Source organism: Cricetulus griseus, chromosome 2, assembly GCF_003668045.3.
Source record: "Cricetulus griseus strain 17A/GY chromosome 2, alternate assembly CriGri-PICRH-1.0, whole genome shotgun sequence".
In the NCBI taxonomy this organism is placed as follows: Eukaryota; Metazoa; Chordata; class Mammalia; order Rodentia; family Cricetidae; genus Cricetulus; species Cricetulus griseus.
This window is the reverse complement of record NC_048595.1, coordinates 409022039-409028786: the sequence shown is the minus strand read 5'-3', so window position 1 is coordinate 409028786 and position 6748 is coordinate 409022039.

Below are 6748 nucleotides of genomic sequence, written 5' to 3'. Positions count from 1 at the left end.
TACATAGTATTTCCATAGTATAAGTGCAGTACGTTCGCTCATTAGATCTGTATGTATAGCACTTCAAATATTTTCTGTATCATAAAGCAGAGGTTTGATAAGTCTTTTAGATTATTCCCTGAGGAGATATTCCCAGACTAGTGACTTTTGTGCCACCAAATCTGTGTGGTGTGTCTCAGGTCCTCATTCTTTGTTATCACTGATATTGAGGTTAACTGTGGTCTCCCTCCCAGCATCCTGAAACAGTGCTCTTCTGCTCCTCCCACCCCTCTGCCAGCCTTCTTTCGTGTTCCTGAAGTGAAGACATTAGTCTTTGTCTAAAGCCACCGAATCAGCTGAACCTTGAAGCCTCAATTGTTACCCCAGAAGCTCTTTTGACACCTTGTCATGGGTTCTGAGGACTTGAACTCTGTTCCTGTGAGACTCATTGACTCCTAGAAATGTCCAATTAAAATCATTCACAAAACAGGGTGTTTCCTACTAAACAGCCTTCCCTCCGCTTTTCCTATTTTTGTATGTGGCACTGCAGTTTTTCTAGGGCTCATCCATGGAGTCATCTCTAATTTTCCCCACCTGGTGTAACAGTGATATATTGAGTCAATAGCTCTCCTGATTTCCTCTGCTTTGTCCCGTTTAAAAAAATGTTTTCAATATCATCTCTGCATGGGTTATTGTTATCTTTTTTGAAAGTAAAAACAAATTTTAAAATTATTTGGAAAATATAAATTTAAGAATAAAAATGGCAAATGTATAAAAACCGACACATTAAAAAATAGTTTAATATTTTCTTTTGTGCTGTTCTTAGGTTGGTGGCCTGCCTGTTCTCTACCTATTAGATGTATGGTACATCACCTTTTTTTATTCTTTTGTATTTTTATTGTCTCTTTATTCTTTTGTTCTGAAAATAATTCTCAGTAGCAGTTTATTGTATTTGTTTTATCCCATAATACAAAGCATATTACCTTGTACAATAAACCTGGAAATTAAAATTTGTTTCTCCTTTTGTCTTTATAGGGCACTAATGTAATGATATACATAGTCCTGTGTCTGAAATCATTTGAGAGAAGTATGTTTGGGAAGAGATATAGTTTAGCTATAAATTTTATGGAGTTGTGTTAATGATGTAATTAGCTTTTAAAACATATGATTGCGTTTAAATTATTTTATTTTCGTGGCTGGTGAGATGGTTCCAAAGTTGAAAGCACTTGTTCTTTTATCGGAGGACCCCAGTTTGGTTCCTAGTATTTGCATGGTGGCTCACAACTCTCTAACTCTAGTTCCAGGAGATTTGATACCCGCTTCTGACATCTACAGGCTCCAGACATGCATGTGGTACATATGCATACATGTAGGAAAACACTGTTCCATAGAAAACAAGACAAATATGTTTAACATTTTTAAAATTTATTTTACTTTTGATTGATTTACTGTATTTTGTGGTTTAAAATACAAAGAAATTTAAATAACATGTAAGAACCATTATTTCTACTCCTGCCTCCAACATCTCATTCCCTCTATCCTACTGACATTTTAGTTACCTGTTCAGTGCCTTTGTTACACAGAATAAGACCCAAAGCAGAATAGTTTTAGTATATTATTTTTCTTACCTTGTTTTCCATTACCAAAAAAAATCTTGGAGATCTTCCTATATGATCTAACCAAAGTATTCCTCAGTATTGATCTAGGTATTGTCCTTCATTACAGAGCAATGAAATCTCTTCTTTCTGGGCCATCATCAAGACGGCTCAGTGGGCAAAGTTGCTTGCTGCCACACCTGGTAACCTAAGTTTGATCTCTAGGAAGCCATATGGTGGGAGAACTGACCAGCATAAGTTATCCTCTAATAACCCTACAAGTTGTCCTTAGACCTCCATGTGCATCTGTGACACACACTTGCCCCACATAGTTTTTTCAAAACTCTCCTCTTTCTTATCCTTTCTATTTGGATCAAGCCTACAACTGGTCTGTATTGGAGACCCCATTGCTGTCCAGTCCACATGGACACTGAAGCAAGACTATTAACTCCAAATGATTCCCATTAATAAATGTTCATTAGTTTCTACCATCTATTGGATTGTCGCGATTTATATATATATATATATATATATATATATATATATATTATATATATATATGCCCCCTAAGCCCATGGAGTGGCACTATTAGGAGGTTTTTGGAGTAGACGTGGCCTTTTTGGAGAAAGTGTGTCACTGGGGAGGGGGCAGGCTTTGAGGTTTCAGAAGCTTGACCCAGGTCTCATGGATTACTTTCTCTTCTCATTGCCTGTTGATCCAGATGTAGGACTCCAGCTACCTCTTTAACACCATATCTGTCTGCATGCTGCCGTGCTTCCCACTATGATGACAATGGACTAAATCTCTGAACTGTAAGCTAGCCCCAATTAAATGCTTTCCTTTAAGAGTTGCTGTAGTTATGGTGTCTCTTCACAGCAATAGAAACCCTCAGACATGAATAGCTCTCTAATTCTCTTGTCTACTGTGTTTCTGGCTCTAGTTTATCTTCCTAGTCCTATGTACTCCAAATCCTTATTAGTATTTCATAGTGAGGACTGATTCAAAAGGATATCTAGCCAAGTTGTGGTTAACCCATGGCCTGTGGGCCACACATGAGGATAGCTATACATGTGGCCCAACACAAAATCATACTTACTCACATTATAAGACTATTCTTGTATTACTTTTAGGATTTAATTACAGTTTTCAAAAGTGAACTTTGTAGATGACAATGTCATGTCACAGTATTAAAAGGTTGGATACACTTTGGCCCAATTTCTTCTCAAAGCACAAATCTGAGGTGGATTGACAAGAGAGGAGTTGTAATTTGTAATTAGTGGTGACTGGCTAAAACATCAGTTAGATTTAATATGAGAATGACCATGAGGATGCTTTGGGCATCCTGTAGTACAAGGCTTCTTAGACCTTTGTCCATTCTAAACCTCTTTATGCCCAAGGAAATTTCACACCATCTCAGGTATACAGACAAATATAAATAGGCTTGCAAATCAAATGTTTACTGATAATAAACCATATATTTATCTTAAAAATTCTTTTATATAATATAATTTTAGTATTTATAATGACAAAAATGAATTTGCATACATGAGATAGAGATGCTTGTTTATTTTTACATAAAAATTAAATCTCAGATAATTTAAGTGGCAGGACAGAGTATCTTCAATGTTTTTCAGAGTTGATATTTTGATTTTATAATCATTAATGTTGAGAAGACAATTTCATATAAATATGTCTTACAAAAGGATAAAAGTATGCTTAGGGTCATTTCACAAATTGCTTGGAAATTCTTCTAATCCCAGGCTAAAATACATTTGATGAGTTCTCACCAAACTCATGTCAGAAATTTAAACAGTGATTTTAAAAATCAAAGACTTCAATATGATATAATACAATATAATACAACCAAAGATAAGTGAATTTGTTACCTACATGCTGAGGAATGATGGTAGGAAAGTATTAGAAGTATTTGTTTTCCATAATTAAACCATATGTTTCTGTAAGAGCAGAAAATCTTATATGAAGAGTGAAGACACTGCAATTCATAACATACAGTAGTCTTGTATCTGAGCCACGGTGTTTTGGGCATCACTGTGTGGTGTGAAGGAATGCATCACTGTGGTGTGAAGACATGCATCACTGTGTGGTGAGATCATGCATCACTGTGGTGTGAGGGCATGCATCACTGTGTGGTGTGAGAGCATGCATCACTGTGTGGTGTAAGGGCATGCACAGCAGGAAATGAAGACATCATGTTCAGAATCAAGGCTGCAGTAGAGCTGTGGAATGCCACTGGAGGCACCAGAAACACCTTGGATCTGATATGCGCTTGATTTTGAGTTTTGTGTGTTGCATGTTCAGAACCTTTCACTGTTGCAAAACTTTTACTGCTCCCATATTTAGTCACAAGACCCCAAAAAGGGCAACTAGTTTAAGAAGCTGTGTTGCATGTCCTGACTTGTTACTTTCCTTTTGGAATCCTACAAATATCTACAAATCACCTTTTTATACTTGAATTACTCTGGGTTTCTTGCACCAAGAAAACTCTGACTGTAGTCCAGGCCCCAAGTAACTACCGACTAATTAAAAAAAAAAAACCCTTAAATTTCTTAGATTTATTTAATGTGTATGTGTGTTTTTGCTTACATGTATGTGTGTCGTTGGTGTCATGGAGGTCAGTAGTGGGTGTAAGGTCTCTTGGAACTGAAGTTATAGATGGTTGTCAGCAACCATGTGTGTGTGGAGAAGAGAACTCACATTCTCTGCAAGAGTAACAAGTGCTCTTGATTTCTCAGTCAACTCCCCAGTCTCTACAAATTATTAACTTAGCAAGTTTTAGTCTCAAAAGGCACTGTCTTTATAGGTTGGGCTAACCTTGCATTCTCCATTTTTGCTGCCTCTAAGCTTAGAGTACTGAGGTGATCACTCCTGGCCTCTGAAGGATTCAATGATGGCAGAGAGTTAAAATCATGGAGGTAATAACATTTAGGGGATGACAGAAAAGGAAAATTACATGGTATAAAGGGAAAGCCCAGATTAGCAGGAGAAAATCCCATGGAAAATGGCTTTAGGAAAACAGGGCAGCCTGTTCGAGGGGGACCAGGCAGGTCTGGAGAGTGTTGGATTTACTAATTAGGTCAATGGTTATCTTCACAAGAGACATGTCACTGAAGTTGGAAGCAAAATGTACTGTTTGCTAAAGTGTGACTGGAAGGTAAAGAGAGGAGAGTGCACACCACCGCTTATAAACCCTGACTGGGTTGAGAAGGTGGGGGCTAAAGTAATAACTATAGAGAAGTGTCTTTTACTCTTTTTTTTTTTTTAATGAACAAGACCTAAGCATACCAACATGACTTTGGAAGAGAAGTCAGAATGAGAGACACTGGCAAAAACCTAAACTTGAAAGAACTAATTTCCTGCAAAGGAACAGGAATAAGGGTAGGAACTAGAACCCAACTAGATAGGCTTGCTTTTGATGTCCACTGAAGACAGCATAGTATGATACCCATGCTTATAGCCTGCCCAAAATTCTAAACTCGTTAGATACATTAGCTGGATCAGGACTGGGTAGTAATGATGACCTTATGAGAAGCTGAAGCAAAGCCTACCTGAAAAATCAAGATTATCTCTATAGATATGAAGACAAGGTTATGTTATGTACTGACGGATCTGAAAGGAGATGGAGGCAATGTAGAAAGCTTTAAAAGTAGTGGTTAGAAACATTGGAGCAGAAGTTCATCAGAGAACATACCCAAGAATTTCTTTCTGGATAGTAATTAAAATGGCTGTGTCATTTTTCTCCACAATACTCAGATACACCATTGCTCAGAACCAGACTATATTGGTCCAGGGCTGGGAGTCTGGCAGTAGAGTAAGATCAAAAGATAAGATTTCAAGAAAGTTGACAGCATGGCCAGGGTTAGTGAAATCAATGCTCAGGAGAGTGAGGTTAGCTGTTAAAATGAAGCCTGAAGGAGATAATGATGGATAGGGGAAAAATGTGAAAGTAGACTAGGAAGATTATAAACAACCTAGGCATGGTGCTCAATGCCTAGAACTGCCACCCTTGGGATGTGGAAGCAAGCTTCAGATACATGAGACCCTGTTCAAGAAAACAAATTATGGCATATACCTTTAATACCAGCACTTGGGGAGGCAGAGGCAGGCAGATCTCTAGGAGTTCAAGGCCAGCCTGGTCTACAGAGCAAGTTCCAGGACAGGCGTCAAAGCTATACAGAGAAACCCTGTCTCAAAAAAACAAAACAAAACAAACGACATATTGTAAACATGCAAAATTGTTTGACTTTTTGCCTTCTCCCTCTATATTTCTTACTCTTCCTCCCTTCCAAAATGGCGTCTCTGTGTAGTCTAGGCTGGCCTCGAATTTATAGTCTGCCTGCTTCAATCTTCAAAGTGCTGGGTTTATAGGTGTGTGTCAAGATACTTGCCTTCAACTGACTTTATATTTCATTCCATAATGAATGATCAAGTAGGCTGCCACAATTTATGAAAGTCCCTAGACAAGTAAGTTCTAGTGTCTTATAGGTTCAGTTGTTTTCTGTATAGCCGTTCTCAGGGAGGATACATCCTTTCTACTCAAAGTGCAATCTACTGACTAGTATCATTGACATCACCTAGGTGTTTGTGAGACAGCCTAGGTTTGGCTCCCAGAACCCACATGGCAGCTTGTAACCATCTGAAACTCTAGTTCCAGGGGATCCAATCCCCTTCTTCTGGTCTCAGTGGGTATAAGGCATGAACATATATACATTAGGTACTCATAAACCTAAAAATAAAAAGAATCTTTTTTTTTTTTAAAGAAACACTGAATAGATTGATAAGGGAGTGTGTGATCACCCATTGATGGGGGATGTTCTTCTGAATGCTGTGAATATGTTTCTCTTATTGGCTGGTAAATAAATGCTGATTGGCCATTAGTCAGGCAGGAAGTATAGGCAGGGCTACCAGACTAGGAGAAGGCTGGGAAGAGGAATGCAGTGAGACCAGGGGAGATACCATGTAGCCACTGAAGGAGTAATGTGCCAGAGCATTATACATAAGCCACAGCCTTGTGGCAATACATAGTTAATAGAAATGGGTTAATAATTAAGAGATCACTAGCCAATAGAAGTCTGAGCCATCAGCCAAACAGTTTATAATTAATATAAGTCTCAGTGTGTTTATTTGGGACTTAACAGCTACAGGACCAGGCTAGG